General features: G+C 39.3%; 1 long non-coding RNA gene and 1 pseudogene across 1 annotated transcript in view; one reads left to right on the top strand and one right to left on the bottom strand.

The window, feature by feature from the left end:
- Positions 1 to 21,000, top strand: part of LOC132673512 (uncharacterized) — a 128,184-nt gene extending 107,184 nt beyond the window's left edge. Inside the window, exon 11 of the long non-coding RNA XR_013557302.2 lies at positions 20,359 to 21,000. This is a non-coding gene — a long non-coding RNA (uncharacterized LOC132673512). The remainder of the gene's footprint in view (positions 1 to 20,358) is intronic.
- On the bottom strand, positions 4,391 to 4,640 carry LOC132673511 (large ribosomal subunit protein eL38 pseudogene; annotated as a pseudogene).
- Positions 21,001 to 24,694: the final 3,694 nt, after the last annotated feature.

Here is a 24,694-nt window from a genome sequence, read left to right as displayed (position 1 = left end):
CAATAATAACATAAGAAATCCATTTTATAGTACATTTGGAAGTAATCAGTGCGACGAAGTGAAATAAGGCAGAGAATGGGATAACTTGGGTGGGAGTGGATGTTAACATTTTTAAATGGGTAGTTAGGAAAGGTTTCCCTGATCAGATGACTCTTGAGCCAAACTTGAAGGAGGTGAAGAAATGAGCCATGCAGATGCCTGTGGCTAGCACCAATAGGGGTCTAGGCATGTCTGGTCCATTGGAAAATTGGCTCTCTGAAAGTATTTGTGAAGAGGGTCCAAGATATGTGAGACAGAACAGATCCTGACAGATAACAGAAAGCTGTATGCATGAGAAGCTTGACCCAAGAACCACTGAAGATGAGAAGAAGAAAGATCCTACATGGCAGTTCATGCTTAAACTTGGTTCTGAATATGTCTAGAAAGAATTTTGCTGCCCAAGTACTACTGAGTTAACACGGAGTGTATCACAATAGGGGACGACCCATTTCCCTTCCTCCACAGACCTTGCAGAAAGGACTATGCCCCTTAGGGTGCAGGGTGAGAAGCAGCAGTCACCACTATGGTATGATATCCCCCTCAGGGAACTTGGCCCCTAGCAGTGGGTTCTTGAATTGCGGATGCTGGTGGGGCTTGTTCTATCTTGTGGGATAAAGAACAACACCAGTGAAAAGTACTTTCTGCATCAAGAAAGCTAGAGGAGCTAAATGGTCAGGATGGCAAGAATTGTAAGTTAGAGACAGAATATGGCAAAGTGTGGTAGGCATACAAGTAATGGAGTACAAAAGAAAGAGATCCCTTGGGAACTTCTAGGTGTGTGTGTGTGTGTGTGTGTGTGTGTGTGTGTGCACGCCCATGCATGTGCGTGTGCATGTGTGTGTGTACGTGCACACACACACACACTTTATAGGAGATCTAGGTCTGTGAGAGTAACTTATATATGAAATTTATTTTTTCCAAGTTTTTTATTTAAATTCTAACTAGTTAACATACAGTGTAATATTAGTTTCAGGTGTAGAATTCAGTGATTCATCATTTACACACAACACCCAGTGCTCATCACAAAAAGTGCCCTCCTTAATGCCCATCATCTATTTAGCTCATCCCCCCCACCCACCTCCCCTCTGGTAACTATCAGCTTATTCCCTATAATTAAGAGTCTGTTTATTGATTTGCTTCTCCTTTTTTCCCCTATATTCATTTGTTCTGTTTCTTAAATTCCACATATCAGTGAAATCATATGGTATTTGTCTTTCTCAGACTGACTTTATTTAGCGTAATACTCTCTAGCTCCAACCATGTTGCAAATGGCAAGATTTTATTCGTTTTGCTGGCTGAGTAATATTCTATTACCATATATTCCATACCTATCTCACATCGTCTATGCATTCATCAGTTCATGGACATTTGGGCTCTTTCCATAATTTAGCTATTGTTGACTGAAATTTATTTTAACATAATTTGTCCACACAGGCAAACCTATAAATTACTGAATATTAGTATTGAACCAAAGTTTTGCCATAAATAGTTTCTCATTAATTTTTTTCCTTCTTTAGGTCAATAATACCAAAGATTAACAGTCAAAGCCAGTACTAATCTCTAGCAAGGAAGTGTGACTAGCACCACAAATCTGTAATTTAGCAAACTCACCTAGAAAAAACTGAATGTAAATGACCGCAACTCTTCTGTTATTTTTACCTGGTCATTTCAAGGCCAAATCAGCAAGAGAGATTTAGATAAGATACAAAGGATTTTATTATTCACACCTTAGGGAGCAGTATAAACATCAGCGTATTTGGTGCCCTAAACCCTCCATTCTTACTGTGCGACCCTAAGGGATCCAGGTGATGCCCACGTGTATAGCTAAGTTGTATTATAGGATAGAAATAATGCACTTAGAAAATCTGAAAGTTGTATACTGAGAAACCAGCTTGCTGGCCCATTACTTGGGACGGGGATATCGTCTCTATCTTCCATGAGTGTTCACTACACAAATATCCTGGTGCAGGTAATCAGGAACAAAAGAAGTCAGTGCTTCTGCTGGCAAGATGGGCAGAAAATGAGAGACCCACAGAGAATTGTTTCCCAACAACATTAGCACCGGTTTCATGGAAATAAGCCAAAAACTGGAAAACAAACCTAACGCCTTCTCTTTTTTGAGTCTACATCATTCCTGAAAGAAACCCTGTCACTACTAATACATTCTCAAATTGCCATGACCTTCAGATTGCTAGCCATATCTTCTGGGGCAGTGTGGCCTTTTCTTTTGTTCTATTGAGGGACAGCCCCTGTGGGCATGTAACCAGTGCTCTTCAGGCATGTTAGGTGAGTATCTTGTAGAGACTGGTCTCTCTCTCATTATTTCCTTGATACATGCTGTTACATGTTCTGCAGAACCTATGGCATTTGGTCCTCAGTGGGCAGATCTAGCTATCTGGTTACCTAGCGTCGTGGGATGGAGTCTGAGATGGAGAAGAGATTGTTGGAAGGGAAGCATGACACAATGGCCAAATCATAAACCATAACTCCATTAAGTCCTATTTTCGTATTGAATAGGCAATGAAATTGTATTACCTGTCTCTTACAGTGGGAAGAAAAATCAATATGGGCTGTTTCTTCATGTGATGAATGTTCTTCTCCATCGTCCCTGCTGTCGCCCCCCGCAACATTTAACATTAGCATGATAAGAAACATTGCAAAGTGTGGGATGGGCCTGTGTCTTCAGAAGGTGATTTCTCATATCAGTCAGTGAGTATAGTTTTTAAAACAGCATTTGTCATTATGGCTAAAAATGTCTGTAATCAGGAGGGAGTAAAGCAACATTAAATTATTGAACAAAGATTTCTTCTACCTCCCTGTAGGATATCTAGAAATAGCAGTCAAGTGTGTATAATATAATAGAAAAAGTGCTAGAACTGGAATTCACTTCCGCTCCACATGGATTAGTTATGCGGTCTTGATGAAATTTAACATCTCTGACTTTCGGATGTTGATATTTTGAATGGGGAGGATAATCTTTATTCCATTCTCCTCATAGGTTCATAATAATTATTAAAATGAACAATGTACTATAAGCATATGAAGATGCTTCAGTAATCAAGTCTGATGTAATTGTGAAATGGTATTCCAATTATGGCAATATTTAAAGCAAAGTAGAATCTGTTCATAATATAGACATTGAAGCATGAGATCAGTATTCCTGCGAGTTTCATTTTTTTGCAACATAGGGAAAATAGTATGATTGATAACAAGACCAAATCCATGTAAGAATGAATGACATTCTAGAATATGTTAGGGTAATCTAAGTAACTCCTTTCCAACATTGTTCTCATTCTTCACTATCGTTTTTCTTAGTTGTTCAATCGCCATATATAACGAAGTGGTGACCAAACTGCTTATTCAAATTTCCTGGAGTCCTCTACCTTCTTCATCTCAAACTTCTGTGATAACATCACCCTTAATTTATGATTCTACTCATAATGCTGGTGTCTTCTCTTTTTGACAACTGAGAAATTTAATAGGAATCAACAAATAAACTGGGGGTGGGTAGTAGAGAAAAGGGCTTTGTCTCTACATGTGACTAGAGCAATTCAAGCAAATCACGACCTACAAAGCAACCTACAATATCTGCTTTTGTTTTAATAAAACATGGATCCACAGTGATTCCATGGAAATAAGCCACCAACAGTGGGAATCAATGCGCACAAGTACTAGCTTTTTTTTTTTAAACTAATTCACTCACCACTAACTTATGTAAGTTCTCATCTTGAAACTGATGATGGCTGACACAGAAATATTTCTAGGATCAAAACTGAAAGCAGGTAGATGCTGTGGTTGTGATACTAAGAATATCAAGTCTGCCTGAACTGAATACATGTTGAGGTTGCTGAGATTTGGTTCATTGAACAACTGGGTGACAGACATATAGTTCAGATATGACTGCGCACTTGGAATTTCTTTCAGCAACTTAACAGATGCTGTGTGTGTGTGTGTGTGTGTGTGTGTGTGTGTGTGTGCATGTGTGCATGTGTGCGTGTGTGTGTTTGCAGGACTACTACCCAGCAGTTTAAAACCCAGTTAGTTTAAGAGTCAGGTGTTAGTTCTTTTCTTGGATATCGGGAACCAGCGGTCTCGCTGGAGTGGTATCAGCTGCATTGGAGGGAAAAACAGAGTGACAAGAAAGGTAAAAGGAAACTGAGTGAAGAAGCTTAGTTGAGTCCCATTTCTTGGATAAACTTAGGTCAGTCAAGCATTCCAGAGTATCTGCTTGCTAATACTCAACTTGGGCAGGTCTGAGTCACCCTTTTGGATATTATATAATGCCTAGACTAAGTATTCTTTTTTTTAAATAGATTTTTAAAGTTTTAATACAGTGAAATCAGTGCCAGGGTCATTTTAGCTCCTTTATTGCCAACCTGGGGGGCAGAGGCTGCTTCAGTTTCACTGCCCTTTCTTTGGCTGTGATGACCAAGATATGAATGTATCTGCTGCATCGAACTTTAGACTTCACATTATCCTTATTTTTCTTGACCTTGACAGTGTTGGCATCGCTTCTTCTGGCTTTGAGCAGAAGGTCCTTGATTTCGTCAGTTTTGTGAGGCATGGCTATGGGGAGCACAGGAGAACATGTGCCTGGCGCAGTGAGCTGCAAGGCTGGGGTAGACAAAGTATTTTTGAGATCACCAACTTTCCTGAGCAATGGAAGATCATGGTGGAATATGTGAATGGTTTAAGTTGGTAGCTGTCAAATTTTAGCATGTGACAGAATCATCTAGTGAACCTTTAAAACAGATTGCTTGGCCCTATTCCCAGAGTTTCTGTTCAGCAGGTCAGGGGCGGAGCCTGAGAATTTACATTTTTAACAGGTTCCCAGGTAATATAGATACCACCGGCTAGAGGACCACACTTTGTGACCCATCAGAACGGCCTTGTTTCCACGCATGTATGTTATAATAATCCTATCAAACTACGTCTTCAAATCACTATGAGTAAGCTCCATTCCAACCTCCAACCCCTGCCACCCTCAAATAATAAATGGGTGTGGAGTTAAGTATAGCTTTTGAAAGTGACCAGTGGAGAGTCATGGAAATGAAGTCCATGCTCAGAGGGAATGCTGTTTTTAGTTGAGAATCTAGCTGGCTCATTTTCGAATGAGCTGAATTCTAGTGTTTGTGGTAGAGACTATGAAACCCAAGGTCCTTTGATGACAAAAATGATGACAGCCTAACCCCCCACCCAGATGATTATCTTCACTTTTAAGTATACCATGTGGAATTGAGTGGACTCAGAGAAGAAATTAAGAAGGATCCTGCAGGACAAAGTGGAAAGCCCAGACACCAGGCAGGCACATATCCCCTCTCACTCTGCAATAGACTCCAGAACTTTTCATTCAATCATTTAATTACTCATGCAATCATACATCAAGTGGTGGTTGACTGGTAACAAGGTAGACATAGTTTCTGCTTTTGTGGGGCTTACCTCTTAGTGCAGGTGGGGGGAGATGGAGAGAGGAAGAGAGAGCGAGAGAATGAGCATGGATTTAGATTGAGGGAGGGAAGAGGGAACAGAGACAGAACATGAACAAATAAATAATACAGAAAAATATCACATAGCATAAATAAAGTGCAGAGAAATAAAACAGTGATTTGATATCAAGAGACAGGTTACAGAGTGGCTATTTTGGATTGGATGTTTGGGCAGGTCACTCTGGATGACACTTAAGCTGTGATCTGAATGACAAGAAGGAGCCAACCCTGTGAAAGGTCAAGGGCAAAGAGTCTTTCAAGCAGTGCAGTGCTAGTACAGTTAGTGTAAAAACCTCAAGGTGGGAGTGAGCTTGGTAAATTTAAAGAGTGAAAGATCACTGCGGCTGGATCTTCCTGGGACATAGCGTGAGTGATGCCAAATGAAAGTGAAGGACAGGGAGGGGCTACTCTAAAGTCATTGATGGGATTTGATTGTAGGTGTGATAGAAAAAAAAAAAAAAAAAAGCAAAACTTTGGCTAGTTGTGATCTGATGTGATTGGTATTTTAAGGCTGCAGTGGACACAACATCCTACAGAGCAGGGGACCAAGTGGAAACAGGGGAATGGTTGGGAATCTATGTCCATAGTCCAGGAGACAGATGATGGTGGTACTGACTAGGTGCTGTGAGTTGGAAAATAATCAGATTCTGAAGAAATTTGGTTGATGAAGCATTCCTGATAGAACATGTGTGGGGAATGTTCACTAGGGAAACAGAGGCACTAAGAGTTACCTCGAAGGTCCTTGCTATTCAATAATGTGATTTGAGGACTAGCAGCATCACATCATTTGTAACTTATTATAAATGCAGAATCATATGTTATAACAGAGACCTACAGAATTAGAAGACCTCCAGGTGATTCATATATATATTAAAGTTTGAGAATTGTTTCAATGTCCAGGGAGAATAGTGCTACTTACCAAGATGGAGGTTTCTAGGGCAGGAGTCAATTGGAAAGGGGAAAAAGGAACCACACTTTCTCTTTTATGTGTGTGAGTTTTGAAAGATTTATTTGGCATATAAGTGAAGACCTCAAGAAACAGTTGATTATATAATTTGGATTTCTGGGAAATGATCAGGGCTAGAAATAAAGATGTGGGATCCGTTAGCATTTGGGTGGTGCTCACTATCCAATAAGCGAATGGGCGAGCTCACCGGTGAGAGCGTGTAGATGGAGAAGAGGGTCAGGAAGGAGCTGACCACTACAAAGTTTAGAACCCTAAATTTTTTTTTAAGAGGAAGAGACAGAAAAGGAGACTGAACAGAGTAAAGCCATGAGAGCATGGTGTCATGGAAGCCAAGAGAAAAAAGCGTTTCAACGAAAGGCAGTCAACTGTGCCAAATAATGCTGAGAGGTTGAGGGAGAGAACACAGAGAACACGGAGGTCAGTGGGGACTTTGGCCAAAGCAGGATCAGCATGGTAGGAATGGATGCCTTTGGGATACACAGAGGAGAGAAGTTGAGGTAGGTGAGTAGAGACAGTGTTTATGAATGGTGTTTTCAAGCTTCTGGGAGATAATACAGTTGTGTTTATTTCACTTGTGCTCAGAAACCAATAATCACTCTTTGTTTCTCTTTCTACCATGGCGGAACTCCTAACTCTGTCCTTCTAGACGTGTGGAGTACAAGTACGCAACATCCTAGCTACCGCCTTCAGGAAACTCCTGATCTAGTGAGAGAGATGCACACGAATAGGACAATGCTCTGAGAACTCTGTATTAGAATTTCTGGGATTTATGGGGCTGGGAAGAGAGTTCATATTTTTGCTCGTATCGTGCTGGACACATTGCATGTGTTATTTGCTTTAACCCTCACTACATTCCTTTGAGGTTTTCCCACTTTTATCCATGGGGAAGTGGGAGCTCGAAGAGGTTCAAGACTTGGCTTTTGTGTCAGAACTAGTTCATGGCGAAGCTAAAATTTGAATGGTGATCAAATTTGAAAATTTGGTCAGTTCTGCCGATCCCAGTGCTATATTCTTTGCAACATCATGTTGTTTTGCATGGTGGGGGAGGGAACAAATGAAAATTAGGCTCAGCAAACTGTGAGTCATCCTTCACACATTGCAGTACAAGGACTCCCTACTACAGCAGAGTTGAACATTGTACAGTGTTTAGGGATAAATTTCCAAATGGTGAAAATTTCCCCCAAATCCCATTATATCACTCACATGTCCCTGGGGAATGTTCACACCATGAGAGCCACGTGGGTATGGAGATCAGAGGAAGACATGTCAGAATTGTGTCTCCCTTTTCACTCAGAGAAACACAATTATTGAAGGAACTCATCTATAATACTATTATTATTGGCTATGTACCTATGGTTTTATTACTGTAAGTTAAATATATATATGTCAGTTATACCTCAATGAACAAAATTGAAAATACATGGGGCACCTGGGTGGCTCAGCTGGTTAAGCGTCTAACTCTCGGTTTTGGCTCAGGTCACAATCTCACGGTCGTGAAATGGAGCACCTCGTGGGGCTACTCTCGGGGGTGGAGCCTGCTTGAGATTCTCTGTTTCTCTCCCTCTGCCCCTCCCCACTTCCTAAAAAGTTTTTTAAAAAATAAAAAAATTAGATAACATGCAATCTAATAAGAGTTCATTAACATTAACTGAAAACTCACTACATATAGTCAGTGTACTAGGAATATTACATGCACAGTCTTTTTTAAAAAATGTTTACTTATTTATTTTGAGGGAGGGGAGGGCAAAGAGAGAGGGGGAGAGAGAATCCGAAGCAGGCTCTGTACTGTCAGAGCAGAGTCCCACGTAGGGCTTGAACTCATGAACCATGAGATCATGACCTGAGTCAAAATCAAGTCGGATGTTTAACTAAGCGAGCCACTCAGGCACTCTTATGTGCACAATCTCATTCAAATTTTAATTGACATACTAACCTGTGAGGTAGGTATTTTTATTCTACCTGAAGGAAAGACTAACTTGCCTAAGGCCATAGAGCTAGTTGCTTTCCCAGCCCCAAAGAACTCCTACGTAAGTATGCCTTCCACTTTGCACACGGTCTTCCTGGCTGGCCATCTTCTGTGGGGGCCAAGCAGATCCTCACTGTTATTTAACTCACAGGTTAGGGCTTCCTAACCATGTGGCTTGCCCAGTTCTTGCTAGCAGTAGATTTTCCCTTTATCTGCATCTCGAACATTCACCCCTTTCTTTACTAAGGCTCTCTAAGACTCGCTTTGCTTCTTCAGTCCCCACTGGAGCTTATTACTATCCATGGATCAGTTAGGGAGTTTGCATGACTGAGTCTGTGAGTAGGAAACAAACTTCTTCTGAAGTCAGAAAGTATTAAAGACCGCATGATCTGATTTAACATAAATATAACAAACACATTCCTGTCTAAATAAAAATTAGTTATTTGCCTTCAAAGTTTTCAGAGCAACAGTTTTATAAGTTTAATTTTTTTAATGTTTATTTATTTTAGAGAGAGCAAGTGCAAATGGGGGAGGGCCAGAGAGAGAGGGAGACATAGAATCTGAGGCAAGTCCAGGCTCTGAGCTGTCACTACAGAGCCTGACATGGGAGTCAAACTCATGAACCGTAAGATCATGACCTGAACTGAAGTTGGACACTTAACCGACTGAGCCACCCAGGCATCCCAATTGTTTTAAATATTTAGTTGTTTGCAAGTACCCTCTGAAAGGCTCAATCGAAATACTGCTTAGCTCAATTCAGATATAATTTGATATTTGTATTAACATAAGCCCCAAGATTCTGTATAACTTCTGTTTTTCCAATCCTCTCCAGTGGCTCTCTTTGGACAGTGCCATATTTCTGCAGCTAGCTAGTGGGCATTTATACTGGTGCTTACTTGGATAATGCAAACCTGAATTTCAGGGTTTTACCTAAGGTTTTTTTCCCCAACCCTCTTTGACTCTAGCTTTGGTTTTGAATGCCAATGTTCTGTTTTTGGAAATGCCCTGGGCATTGTGAGGGACCATTGTCTCCCAAGTTTCTTTCTTGGTGGAAAAGAGTATATGATGTGATTTAATTCACTTATTTCAAGATCAAAGTATAAAACAAAAGGGAATCAACAACGAGACGAGGAGGGAAGTTGGAGATCAGTGGACTGGAGTGACTTTTGAAACTTCATTTGTTCACTCTCTTGTATTTGGAGCTAGAAAAAGGTAGCAATGACAGTTATATATGGGAGTGCATCTAGTGAGATTTGGCTTGGAAATTAATTCTGACAAATTGTTTTGCACCAGATAGGCCAGGTAATATTGTAGCAACAAACAACACTAAAATCCCAACGGTTAACCAAAATAGTATTATTTTCAGTCATGCAAACCTTCTGCTGGCCCAGGCATCTCTCCGGGGGGGTCCTCTGTGTGGAAACCAAGAATTCTGGGCTGTTTCTATCCCATGACACTTTTCTCTCAACGTGGGGCTTTAGGGTTTGTCTAAGCAGGGAAAGAGAACATTGGGGATTATGCATTGGCTCTTAAGTGTTTCCTCCTCAAAGTGACCTCTGCATCCCAATCCGCTGTTCAGAATTAGTCACAGCCCCGCTCAACTGCAAAAGGGGCTAAGAAACATAGTTTTCTATAGGTCTAGGAGTGGTTGGGAAACGAAGGTGGACACTAGCAACGTCTATTATGGACATCTGAGGGAAATATTCCTCCAAGCCTCATATTCTTTGACCTTCAGATGCTTAGGGTACATGACGTATGGCTTTAGGTGGGAGAGTGTGTGGGCAGAGTGATAAGAAATTTGTCCTATTTTGAAGACACCCACCGATGTCTTTATCCCTAAGCCTGCATGACGAACTTGCAAAAATTTTCTTGTATGCCATCTTGGCACAGAGACCATCAAAGAAAAACAGACTAATCTCCTTATAGCCGTGAGTAAATAAATACACTTTTACGAGATCTTTTATAAGGTAGTCAAGGACTTTGAATTGAGAGCCTAGATCGAGAGCCTCCTAGGTACAGAACAGGCAAGTGCGGATTTATGTATGTATTTTTAATTCTTTTTCCGTTTCTTCCAAGGTTTGTTATAGGAGTTACACATTAAAATAGAGTCTACGCAGCAATGATGAATCAGAAAGGGAATGTAGAAAGCTCAGGCACATACACAAAGGATAAACCATGAAGCTGTGAACCTTCTCTGAAGGGCAGGAGTGGGATCTTTCATTTAACACATCTCAGTTTGTTATCCTGGGAGCAAGTTTGATACTAGCTTCTCATTATGGGAATAGTGATCAGGCCCCACTGCCTTACAAACATCATATGTATGGGTATACAATCTCACCTCTAAAATTTCAAGGTAATAGAAAGTAATCTAATTATGTGGATAATTAAAAACAACCAAGTGCAAGTTTAAAACTTGTACTTTTATGACTGCAAAGGAGGCTATCAAAATGACAGGGTGTCTGGATGTGATCGTTGCACGCACTCAGATTAAATGAGTGCATTAGTTGATTGTTTCTGGTATGAAGATAAGCAGAGAAAAGTATAATAATGTTGGCATTTAAGTGGACCTAATTAGGCTTCAAGTTTAACACTCCATTAAGATGAATGGGGAAGGGTCACCCCTGTTCAAGCTGTGGCATTGTCTTAGTGTGTCTGGATTTTGCCTCTGAAGACAACAGCCTGTCAGCATACGTTCTCACAGTTACCCCTGGGAAGCAGACTGGAAATTTCATTCTTTTAAAATTAAATCTCAGATTCTGAAGGCCACAGTGAAATCTGCAAGGAGACCTTAAATCTTCAAGTTCTGCAACTATAGTAGTCAAAAACAACAGCAGTAATGATAATGCTTTCCCTTGTCTATAGGAACTTTCCTGTGCAGACTTTAGTGTTTCCTGAATATGATCTGGTAAGACTAACCACCTCCAGTTTACCACTAAAGGACCCTACCCATAGAAGGAACGAGTGACTTGGGTAAAGTTACACGGCATATCACGGGGAAAGCCAGAAATAACGTGGAGGGACCACTCAGGTTTTGTGGCAGTAGTTTGTTATCCATCAGGGAAAGGGAATAAGGAATACTGATCTCATCTACTAAACCGAGTGCGCAGGCATTTGAAAGAAACCCCAGGAATCAAAGCAGAGAACAGCACATGTTTATGGGGTAAAGATGCCCAGGTAAGTCCTATCATCCCGCCAAATGGAAATTTGGCTCACTGGTGTGTGAGTAGGGGAAACATTTAATTATGACAATGGCCAAGGTGCATGGATGTGATCTGAAAGTCATGAGACCCTGGAGCCACATTCAAAATCATCAGCTCAACAGCCACAAGGTTACCCTGTGCCTTTCAGTGACTGGATTTGGAAACTAGATGTCTAGCTATTGCATAAGGAGAGGTCACATATGTTTTGCGTTGAGTGGTTGGGTAAAGGTTGTCATGGTTTTCTGATTCTTTGGAAGTAGTGTGGCTACATCTCTACTGCAATCTCAGGACTGGCAATTTATAATTCTCGTTGTGCTATAGACTTGGTGCATGTCATTGAACAGTTTTTTCTTGCTAAAATTCAGTTGTTTCTTTTTAAAATTAGTGAGATGATATATAGCCTGCTTATTCAAATTCTATGCCTTGTGGCTGTGTTATTCAGTTAGATTGTAGAAAGGGAGTTTGGGTGTACGACTGGTGACTACATCCAACCCTTTTCTAAATGTGAAATCATTATAAATTTTGGAATTGCTTAAATGGTTCTAATTATAATAAAATGATGGCAGTATGTTTTTACTAAAAATAAACTGTAGAATCATCGACCTTCGGCTTTAGATGGAAGGAAATATGGTTCCTTAAGCCAAATTCTTACCAATGCTGAGGTTCATTATTTCAGATCCCTGACTGATGATATGCTTTAGCTTGAACACCTCTAATAATGGGGAGTTGAGAATGGGGCAATCATTCCATATGTTGATCATCTTGAATTATTAGTTCTTCTCACTCTGGCTTGTGATATTCTATAGCTATTGATACTAATCTGGACTCTGAGAATACAATGTCTCTTCCTTCCTTTGGATACCTAAAGCAAGTGATCACGTTAGCCCCTTGGTCTTCTCTTTTTCATTCATTATAGGCACACGGAAGTTTCCAGAAACTTTGTTTCAAATGTTTCCCTCAAACTTTAATATTACATGAGGATTCAGCCTAGCTTATAAATGTTCTATCGTATGTCATTAATATTTGCTTATTCACACTCATTAAGAACAGGTAAGTTAGTATGTGGAATGTATTTTCTTTATATATATTTCAGTTTTTTTATATATATTTCAGTTTTAAGTTACTTTTGCTTTAGAGAAAATCAAATTCACTTGGGTTTATCCTAGTTAATTAAAACATTTATTTGTAATAATTATTTGTAATAAATTTGCTTCAAAATGAATCACTAAGTATCATTTCCAATAACGCACCGACAAGATAAAAACCACGTAAATGGCACAAGAAAATAAAAAGTAGAAAAATAAGCTAGAACTGGGTAAAGTTCACCATATAAAATACAATCATGAGGTTATTATATCCTTATTTGTGGTGGGTCCAAATTTGATTCTGAAGTTGCTAGCAGCCAATTCAAAGAGAGAAATAAGAACAGTTAGGAGACTAATAGCATCTAAAGTGTTTCGAAGACAATTGAAAGAAGCTCGATGATTCCTCACGCGGAGTCCTGAGAACATATTCTCCTGAGGGTGCAGACAGATGGCTCTCTAGGATGAAGTAGGAATGTCTTCAACAACATTTTTGTTGTGAATTCCACAACAGATTTCATAGAACTTTTCCACGATACACTGATAAAATTCCCATGTGCAAGTGCCTGGTACTTAGTAAGTGATTGTGATGGGTTAAACTGTGCCCCCCAGCTAAACAACGTAAAAGTCCTAATCCCCTGTACCTCTGAGGGTTACTTTATTTGGAAATAGGGTCTTTGCAGATGTAATCAGGATAAAATGAGATCATACGGAATTAGGATGGGCCCTAATCCAACGTGACTGGTGTCTATAAAAGAGAGAAGAGAGACAGGGACATAGAGGGAAGACAGCCAGGTGAAGACAGAAACAGAGATGGAAGTTGTGTGGCCAAATGCCAAGGAACACCTGGGGCTATCGGGAGCTGGAAGAGACCAAGAGGCATCCTCCTTTAGAGGTTTCCGAGGGAGTGTGGCCCCGCCAACACATCAATTTTGGATGTCTAGCCTCCAGAACTATGAGAGAATACATTTCCGTTGTTTTAAGCCACTCGATTTGTGATACTTTGTTACCTAGGCAGCCTTAGGAAACTGATAGAGTGCTCAGTACATATTTATTAAGGTTTGGGTGAATTTTACGGACCACTTGACTAACAGGAAAGGGCCGCTCAGAAATTTAGAGACTGTTATAATCAACTAAGAAAAAAATCGACATAATCTCACTGGCTATTTTTACATCCATTTTTATTTTTACTAAAGTCAGTATTTCTGCATGGAAGATTTGTTTATTGTGGAGTTATAATTAATCACCCACAATCAGGAGGTTTAATGTGTAGATTTGGCCACTACCTGGTACCATTTTATCTCCCATGACATACAGCTCTTCTTAGAGCTTTGTGCGGCATCCAGCCTATAGTAGGTATTCAAGACATGTTTACTGGAATTACATGGTGAACACTATTATTACGTGATTAATAATGAGGGTAGAGGAAGCTCCTGTCCCCAAGTGCCATTGTTAGAAAGGAGGCATATTACACCTGTGTATTTTAATTAGCAGTGTCACAGGAGTCCTTTTATCTACCCTTGTGAATTTTACTATGTATGGGTGTTTCTGCTGCTTTTTCCTTAGTCCTTTTCTCAAAACACATGCCCATGACTTCAATCCTTATCATATCCTACTGTCTTTAAGAAGTCAGATGAATCAATGACTCCTGAAACACTGAGAAGAAGAGAAAATGAAAAATGAGCCAACAGGCAAAACAATGTCCTGATTCTGGTTGGAACACAGTCTACCAAAGTTGTTGGAAGGCCAGTTTCAGTCTCTTGAGTACTGGCTTCCTTCCTACTCTATCCTCAAGGCAGTCAAATGTTATGATAAGGTAATGACAGCCACTAATGGGTCATATGCCCACTACAAATTATGAAAGCTCACCAAACTCTGTGATGAGCCAATGTGGAGAAAAATTGTTCACGTTCTTTTCAGTAACCTCATATTTTATTTGAAATGATAAAACTTCCAAGAATCATTGAACTCTCATGAATAATGATACTGTCGACTTAAAAAAGCAGAGATGAAGTGTCTCAAGTTTTCAATACAAGAGTCATCATTCTGGACCTGAGAGGAAGACATAAAAAAAAAAAAAAACAACCCAAAGAAACAAAACAAAAATAGAAAACCAAAAATGTGGTGGGCAATCTCTAGGGGACCCATGGAAAAACGAGTGCATGAATGCTCCCGTGTTTGCAGAAAGTTCTTTTCAGTTCATCTGTCCTAGGTTTATCCCACCGGCGGCTCCCCCAACCTCGTCAGAAATAGGATAGAGCACAATCTCCTAACTGCCCCGCCCTTGCAACTTTCACAGGTTCTCTCCCCCACCACCACCAAATTTGAGCTGAGGCACTTTTCCTTTCTAAAGAGCAGCATCTGGCCTCTTCGTGCGCTCATTTGCATGCCAATACTGGATTGCTCTCCCAGCGCACAGCTATTTAATAGTGGTGCTGGTGTCCGAGCTCTGGGAACAAACCAAATGGTTTGGGTGTGCTTTTGTGTGCAGTGTGGGTCGTTGCTACAGTGTGCTTATTAAGAATAGTACACATTCATTATAACAAGATTGCTCTTTTGCTCAGGGGCCATCACGGCGCATTCTGTAAATGAATTAACAGTAGCATGCATTTGTGTATTATGGGCCCAGAAGATGCATTTGTTTATTAAATAAATCTGCAACACAGAAAGTATAGTTGAAAAAAAACCTAGAAAATAGAGTGCGCATGTACAGTAGCTATTTTTTTTTTTAAACCTCAACGTCTTGGCGAGTTTTCCTCCTTTGTTTCTTTTAAATTACCAGACATCACGGGCCATGCTATAGACTACCAGCCTGCAAAAATTGATGTTAAAAAAAAAAAAAGAAACCAAATTTAAGTTACAGGAGCACAAAACATTTCCAGAAGTGGTTCTGTAAATAATCACATACCTTTAAAATGATTTAATATTCTAATTCTTTTGTTTCTCTTTAAATTCTTTTGTTTTTCATAAAATCATTTATTATTATTATTATTATTATTTTCCTTAATTTTTATTTTTGGCCGAAATTTAGCATGCACCACATATATAATTTTCCCAGTTGAATTCTGTTCTCTGCTGAAATACAAACTCTGCTTTTGGGGGCATTCATCTAATATTGATCCATTTATTTCCAACCTTTTGGCCCAGGTATAGCTACTACAAGTATATTAATATACATGAGTCAGGCTGCTGGATTTTATTCCTGTTAACTAATGATTTTTTAAAGCCCAATGGCAGTGCACGATTGCACTGAGAACTCAGAGTATGGTTTTAGATGTTGCGATTTGGTATTTCTTTCCATTTGTATTTTGTATCTTGCTGTCTTTAATACATAATCTGATATGTTGCGCACTGCAAGTGGACAGAAAGAAAATGGAAATATTTCAAAATCCGAAATGCTGAAAGAGTCTAAAGCCACAGCAGGGAGAGTTGGAAATCTGTTAAAAAGAACTGAGGAAAAAAAAGGAAAGAAGAAAGTCATATTCCCAAATTTTTGAAATACTTATGTTATTTAAAGGACAACTGTGTTTTCAAAGGATAAACTAATTTCGTATTTGATTTCTTGAAAAAGTTTCCATAAAATCCAGGGATAGTAAGTAAGTGAAATTTGACAAAATACTTTAAAAGGCAAAGTGTGGTAGAATGAGTAGATTAGGATTTCACAGATTTTTAGTTTAGCAAAAGATCTATGACACTATTAAAAAATACCCAGCTAATTAGTACATCTGCAATATAAAAAATGTGTTTTGTAGGAAACATGGCAGGACTTATAAAAGATTCCGTGTGTGGCAAAAATACGTAGCTGGTTGAAGCAGGATTCCACTTTTCTTTCACATGGAATCTTTAATGCTTAGCATTTTGTCCTTAAAGAATAATATTCAGCTGTGCTATTTACTGGGGAAAAACCCCCCAACAAACCAACAACCTACCATTGTAACAATTGACTTGAGAATTATGTAAGGGAGAAGAAAAATATTCGCAACTCGATTTCTTTTCTTTCATCCTTTTTCTTGGGGAGGGGAGGGTAAAAAGCTCTATTTTCCAGAGCATTTTATTTAGTCCACTGCAGCTTTTAGAGAGGCCAGCCAATCAGAAAGTCTGTAAGGGCCCAGGCCCAGACTCAGTGCTGAGCTCCAAATGTGATTCCAGTCCTGACAGGGGGATTATAGGAAACAGATGACTTACGCTTCTAATTTGTGGCCTTAAATTGCAAACAGAATTTCAGGAGTCGAGCAGAGTAATAAATGGCAATAGAAAAAGCCACACACAGCCAAATCAGTATGTGGTGGTTGTAGGTTAAACTAAATGGGAAGAGACAGGTTATGATGGTTCAGTGTATTACAGAGAAGAAAGTCTTAAATTACCAGTGCTGAGAGGTATTGCTGTACAGCAGACAGCGCTGCGTTGTGCAGTCTACAGATATCCCAAGCAGAACAATAAAAAAGCAGGTTGAACGTAGAACCTGTTGCTGGAGGAATCATTTTTCCCCCCTCTTTTAGAAATGGAAGCGGTGTTTTATGTTTGTTTTGACCTCTGCTGTATACTTGGCCCCTTAACATCTGTTTTCGACCGTTGCCGTTTTTCACACCAAATTAAATGTCGAGGAGTCAGATAAAATAAGTCCAAAATATGTCCAAATTATTTTTGTTGACTTCCAACAAATGTCTTAGTAACTCTTTTCACATGGAACGATACCATTTAAATGCCAACGTAGGAAATTATTTTCCTTTCAACATTTTAGGAGCTGAAGAAAGGAATTTGGAGGTGTGCTTAAACTCGGGAAATATTGCATTGGCCTTTTTGGTAACTTGCACGACTGTTTCAGGCTTGCTTTGAGGCTATTCTGCCATAGGAAGTTATGTGCGTTTGTTGGATGGAAATTCCAGGGAAATCGTTTAACAACGGCATAGAAAAAAGCCATTATTCAGAACTGCTTCAAACCGTAAATACCAGTTAGAATCAAAAGCGATCTACTGTTTATCATATGGAAACCAACATGTATTTGTTTTCCTTCGTAACCTCTACGTGTATGTTTCTGTGTGCATGTGTGTAAGAGAAAGAGTCAAGGCTATAATGACAACTTTTCATCATCCTAAGAAGTTTGACGATGTTACACCACGGTTAAGTCTGTGGTGTAAGAATTTAGCAAATGGCATCACATTTTCAACTTCTCATCTAATAAATATTTTAATAGAGGTAAACTGTGTTGGGAAAGAATACCATCTTCTTTTAAGATCCAACGTGTCTGTATATCAGAGATTGGCAACTAATTCATGATAAAGATGGATTCAAAAATAATTACCCCATCTTATATTATTTACTGCCAATATATCAAAAGAACACGTTCCCAAGTTAACGATGGAAATAGGGTTCATGTCAGTCCACGAGACTGTGCTCAAAGTGGAGCCATGTAATATCTACAGTTTCTCTTCCCCTGTTCCATAAAAAATTATCACACTAAAGTTTGCATTTTTTAACAGTTATATTGCCTTTAAACTTGAGCTTTTTGTTTTATATGTTGAAGAAAAGTTGTTATCTGATGGAGAGGTAACCTGGGGAACATGAACTATTTTCATTGTGCTCTTAAGCAAGTCTGTTGATAATTATTGAAGATGACCGGCTAAATAGATTTTGATTAATCACTTGCAAAAATGATGCTTGTTAGAACCACTTTATATTCCGTGTCATGGGGATGATATCAATGTAGGTTTTAGCTATTTCTTTGTAGATGGTGTTTTTTTTTTTAAATCACCTGGCAAAAAGAGAAAACAAACCTTAGTTGAAAGCTTTTGTCTCCAACAGAAAACTCTTTTCATGCCTGCCTTTTTTTTTTTTAAGAAGTGCTCAATTATTATTTGTGTCATAGTGGGAACACTGGGTCTCTATAGGGCCTGAACCTTTTCAAACAGGAGATAGCTTTTGTTTTTGTACCCCATCAACACGGATTCACCTAATTAAATCCAGTATCTCTGGCTGAAGCAAAATGATTTGTAATAGTTCTTTGGAGTTTACTTAATTAGTTTCGATGTCTTCCGTGTGGTAAATGTGGTGATATTTTATAAAATGGAACTGAAAAAAGAGGAGGCAAAATGCACTCTTGCAAGGGATGAGGGAAAGGGAGGTGAGAGGGAGGGCAGACCAGTACGACCAAACATGAAAGCAAGGTGTAGCTCCAACGCGTGGGCTTGTAGACCCGAGTCATTCATTAGTTGAGATCATCAAAGCAGATCTGACCTGGAAAAAGGCTTCCTGTCAAACGTAGGCCTGGGCATCTGTCAGGGCCTCAGATTCGACACCTTGATCAGCCCAAGACACTGACACCATTTTCTTTAACAAACACCAACAGCTTTTTTCTCCTTCATTTTAACATCTCTCAGGGGTTGGATTCCCTTTCTTCTCCCGCTCTGTAGAGAGTAAAGGGAGCTTGTTAACTTGCTTAGATATTTTGACTGTGGATGCTCTTTGGCCACTTGCCTGTGGTAACAGTGTCAAAGCATAACTTGGTATAATTGCGAGATTTGCAGTCAGAAGAGTGTTCTGTCTTTATGTTCAAGCTGCTGAATAAAAAGGAAGTGTCACTTTGGAAAATCGTGCAAATTATCCTCAAAGTTCAGGCAAAATACATAATACAAAATACATACCTGGTATGTCTTGTGTTCATTGCCAGGACACGGAAGAGTAAAAGAATGGGGCTTTAATTATGTGAATTAAAAGCTATAAATTCCCATGTTTGTTATGCTGAGACTGGCTGGTGCACAATAACATAAAATTAAACTTAAAAGGAAAGCAGTAGAACGGGGCTCTTTACAATTTAAAAAGTAACTGAAAAGCATTAAAAATTTTAATTATCCATTGTGTCACAATTTATATACAGTATGGATTAGAAATGACAATTTTTGATGGACCTTCATTTAATAGAGACGTGCATAATTTACAGACATTAGCAATACCCATTCTGCAAGTGGAAATTAGGATTGCAGTGGAAGGTTTATCTTATTGATGGGTAATAAGAGATGGCAATCTAAAACCAGATTTATTAGGAAATGCACTTTTAAAGTGACAGAGTTGTGTTCACTCTGTATTTTCTATGTTTCCAGAGTCGTTTTAGTAGGGAAACTGCAAAATGGGGATTTGCGGGGTTTTCCCCCCTTAGTATATAACGATGTGAAATTTGAAGCGAACAGGGACTATAGATGTCCCTCTGGCCTTTTCCATGCAAGATGCGGGTGTGCACATCTTCGAGGATAATCCTTACAGAATGAGCGCCAGCTGATCAGTACGTAACACTGGTAGGCACCGGGGCTGGGGCTGCCAATGCTGGCGTTTAGTACGAGAAAAACGATCCTTCTGGTTAAGTAGACCTTTCCTGTGTCTCACAAACTGTACAAAACCGCGTGCTGCTGGCAGGTAATGGCTAGTAATTAGCGTGGCAGGCAGGTAATGACTTGAAATCACCTGCTAATTGTTTCTGAGTGTTTGCTCACTTTCAAAACTCTGGATGAGCGGGGAAAGTCGTGGGGGGCTTTACTGATGGGAATGGAGAAAAGGGGAGGGACACAACCAGGGAATCTCTTTCTGAACAGGGTATCTCCCCTTTTGTTGCTTATTTTACCCGCAGGGCCTCTCTGAGGGACTCCGGAGAGGCACTGAGAATTGGCAGGTTACTTTACCAGCCTGCTGCTCCTACTGGGAAAGATGGTGCCTGTGGAGAAATCCTTTGCTGCTCTGGAATCCAACCAACCTTCTTAGTTTCAGCCTCTGCACTAGAAAATTGGGAGGGAGAGAGTAATGGCAGCTTGTTTGTAAAGAAAAATGAATTACACAAAGCCAGATTTTACTTCCCTGACATAACCTACTTCTTTCTCTTTTGTGAGATTTCCCCAACATCATGGAGAGCCCTTGGTGCTGATGCAAGAGCGGCCGGGCAAAGAGCCTATGCCAAGTTGAGACTGGATCACTTGTCTAAGGATCCTATAAATGCTTCAGACAAGCGCTCACACACAGAAATCCATACAGGGCACAATTGAGTAACATAACTGAACATTTTGAGAAGGGGATGGAGGGAGGGGGTCATGGTGAGCCGGAGAGAATGTGGCTTCTCTAAACTTGAATGAGGGGTGCTTGGGTGGCTCAGTCGGTTAAACATCCGACTCTTGATTTTGGCTCAGGTCATGGTCTCCCAGTTCTTAGGATTCAGTCCCACATTGGGCTCTGTGCTGACAGTGAGGAGCCTGCTTGGGATTCTCTCTCTCTTTCTCTCTCTCTCTGATCCCTCTCTGCTCATGCACATGCATGAGTTCTCTCTTTTTCTATAAATAAATAAATAAATAAATAAATAAACTTTAAAAAATAAAAAAAATAAACTTGAATGAAATGCATTCTGCTCCAGCCAATTGCTGGGATATGGATATGGGGAAGAGAGGTCTCCCAAATACTTTTAAAAAAAGTTTCTGAGTATAGTTGATGTACAATATTATATTAATTTTGGTTGTACACATAGTGATTCTCTATAAGTTATGCTATGCTCACCATAAGTGTAGCTACTATCTGTCACCATACACTATTACAATATTATTGACTATATTCCCTATGCTGTGCCTTTTATCTTTATGACTTACTCATCCCATAACTGCAAGCCTGTGTCTCCCACGCCCCTTCACCCATTTTGTCCATTTCCTCTCCCCTCTGGCAACCATCAGTCTATTCTCTGTATTTATAGGTCTGATTCTGTTTTTTATTTGTTTGGCTATTCATACGTTATGTTTTGTTTTTATATTCCACATGTGAGTGAATTCATATGGTATTTATACTTCTCAGTCTGACTTATTTCATTTAGTGTAATACTTCTGGTTTTATCTATGTTGTTGCAAATGGCAGATCTCATCCTTTTTTATGGCGGTATAATATTGCACTGTGTACATGCATGTGTGTGTGTGTGTGTGTGTGTGTGTGTGTGTGTATGTACATACCACATCTTATTTATCCATTCGTCTATCAATGGACACTTAGGTTGCTTCTGTATCTTGGTTACTGTAAATAATGCTGCAGTGAACATAGGGCTGTATATAGCTTTTTGAATTAGTGTTTTCATTTTCTTTGGGTAAATACTCAGTGGTAGAATTATTGGATCATATAGTATTTCTATTTTTAATTTTTTGAGGAACCTCCACACTGTTTTCCACAGTGGTTGTACCATTTGTATTCCCACCAACGGTATACAAGTGTTCATTTTTTTCCACATCCTTGCCAGCTTGCAATTTCTTGTCTTCTTGATTTTAGCCACTCAGATAGGTATGAGGTGATATCTCATGGTGGTTTTGATTTGCATTTCCTTGATGATGAGTGATGGTGAGCATGTTTTCGTGTGTGTGTTGGCCATCTGGATGTCTTTTTTGGGAAATTGTCTAGTCATGTCCTGTGCTCATTTTTTAATTGTGTTGTCTGTTTTTTGGTGCTGAGTTGTAGAAGCTCTTTATATATTTTGGTTATTAACCCCTGTTGGATATATCCTTTTCGAATATCTTCTCCCATTCAGTAGACTGCCTTTTTGTTTTGTTGACTGTTTCCTTCACTGTGCAAAACCTTTTTATTTTGGTGTAGCCCCAATAATTTGGTTTTGCTTTTGTTTGCCCTGCCTCAGGAGACGTATCTAGAAATACGTATATGATGCTAGGGCCAGTGTCAGAGAAATTACTGTCTCTGTTCTCTTCTAGGATTTTTATGGTTTCAGGTCTCACATTTAGATCTTTAATTCATTTTGAGTTTATTTTTGTGTATGATGTTAGAAAGTGGTCCAGTTGCATTCTTTTGCATGTAGCTGTCCAGTTTTCCCAGCACCGCTCATTAAAGAGACTGTCTTTTTCCCATTGTATATTTTTGCCTCCAGATTTCCTAAATTCTTAAGAAGAGCCAGAAATCTGGAATTTTATGGGAAAATATCCTGTTTTAAAGCTTTGAAACTAATTAGAAAAAATAAAATCTTTGTGTAGGGGAAACAAAACCACTGCTTGATTTTAGGTCACAGGCTGCTAGTTGCTGACGTCTGTTTTAAATTATATATATTTTTACTTGGTACCTTTTCTTTTAGTATCTTGTTAGATGGCAAAGAGGAAGAAAGCAAAGGTGGGCTTACATATTCAACAAGTGTTATTTGGCTGTTAGAATTTTCTTGTGTTTCTTATGCCCAAACAGTTAAAGAATGACATCTTAGGAAATAGTCCCACATGATGCCTGCCTGGTTTTGAGCTTTTCCTTAAATGCTGAAGGCCCCTTTGGGCCAACTCTCTCAGGCTCTTTCAAACATATTTTAGTGGAGAACTTCTCTGAGCACGGACTCACTGGTTCTAATAAGTCATTGTTAAGGAGAATTGACTGACTGTCCCTCATGCCGGCAGTCCAGTAGGCTCTGAAGAACATAGCCGAGGAGCTGGAAAGGCCTAGATTTCATTCAATTTGGGCTCTGCCTACTTACTAGTATAACCTTGGGCAAGCTCCATCCAACTCAGCCTCCATTTCGTCACTGGTAAATTAAGAGCAATGTACTTACCTTGTGGAACTGTGGTCAGGATTAGAGAAAAATGCTTAAATTATCCCTTTTATGAATCTTTCATATAGCACACATGAATAGATTGTGGTCATGAGACTTAATAGCCAGATACATGCTTTACACTGGTTAAAATCCAAATCATAAATATGCTTTATATTGATTTGAAACCTTCTATGCTTTTCCAGAATACTTAAAGAAAATTAACAAACTTCCTGGTAAAGTTTATTTCCAGATTAAACAGTTTCTGATGAACACTAATGTAATTATGTGATGAGTTTGAAAAAAGTTCAAAAGCTAGAGTCAAGTAAATTCAGGTTTTTTTTTTTTTAAACCAGGTGGTAATTTTTATGTATACAAGTAAGAAATCATCGGGGCGCCTGGGTGGCTTGGTCGGTTAAGCTTCCGACTTCAGCTCAGGTCATGATCTCTCAGTCTGTATGTTCGAGCCCCGCGTCGGGCTCTGTGCTGACAGCTCAGAGCCTGGAGCCTGTTTCAGATTCTGTGTTTCCCTCTCTCTCTGCTCCTCCCCCGTTCATGCTCTGTCTCTCTCTGTCTCAAAAATAAAATAAAACGTTAAAAAAAAAATTAAAAAAAAAAAAAAAAAAAAAAAAGAAATCATCTAGCAGATCGAGGTTAATAGAGATTAGTCATACATAGGATTTACTAGGTTAGTATTGGAGTGGTGGCAAAAAGTGGAGCTGGTCACCGTGCTGAGGACTAGAAGAGAAAGAACTTGCATAGGTGTCTTTTAGTAAAGAGCCAGATTTTGGAGGTGGCCTCAACATAGTCTGAAAAAATCATCAGGTCTACCTTGGATTTTCTTTCTACGCAGTTACTGTCATTTCAGAAGAGTGGTTTCTAACTACATCACATTACATCAAATTGAAAAATTACCCTCTTATTTGTTCTTATTTGTTAGGTGGGTCTCCCCCCCCCCACTCCCTCACCTCCAGGGGCAGGGGATAATATAAGTACTAAAAATTTTATTCTCAAACTGAAAGAGAAAATTGAATTTATACGGAGATAAAGGTGCAGTTGGCTTAATTTGCCCCTTTTCCAAATGCTTTTTATATATAGTTGCCTAAGCAGTTTGTGACACTTATATCCTCTTTCTACCAGCCATCAGTTTTATACATAGTTTCTCTAAAAATAAAGATATTAAAATCAGTCTCTTATTCAGCCACTAGCTTCCAGTGTTCAGAGTTTGATTGTTCAGTCGTATAGTAATTAAGAAGAATGTCTAGCTCTGAAGCTTTTTGAAGTTTTTTTTTTCCCTCCCTCAGGATAAAATAAAATAAAATAAAATAGGTACCTAAATTGTTTGAAGACCCAGTTTAATTTAGAAAAGGCAAAACCAAAATGTAAGTATAGAGAACTATGAATCTTATCTGAATGTATAGTTGAGCTA

The sequence above is a fragment of the Panthera onca genome, chromosome C1, assembly GCF_046562875.1.
Source record: "Panthera onca isolate mPanOnc1 chromosome C1, mPanOnc1 haplotype 2, whole genome shotgun sequence".
NCBI lineage: Eukaryota > Metazoa > Chordata > Mammalia > Carnivora > Felidae > Panthera > Panthera onca.
This window is presented reverse-complemented; position numbering and strand designations above follow the sequence as displayed.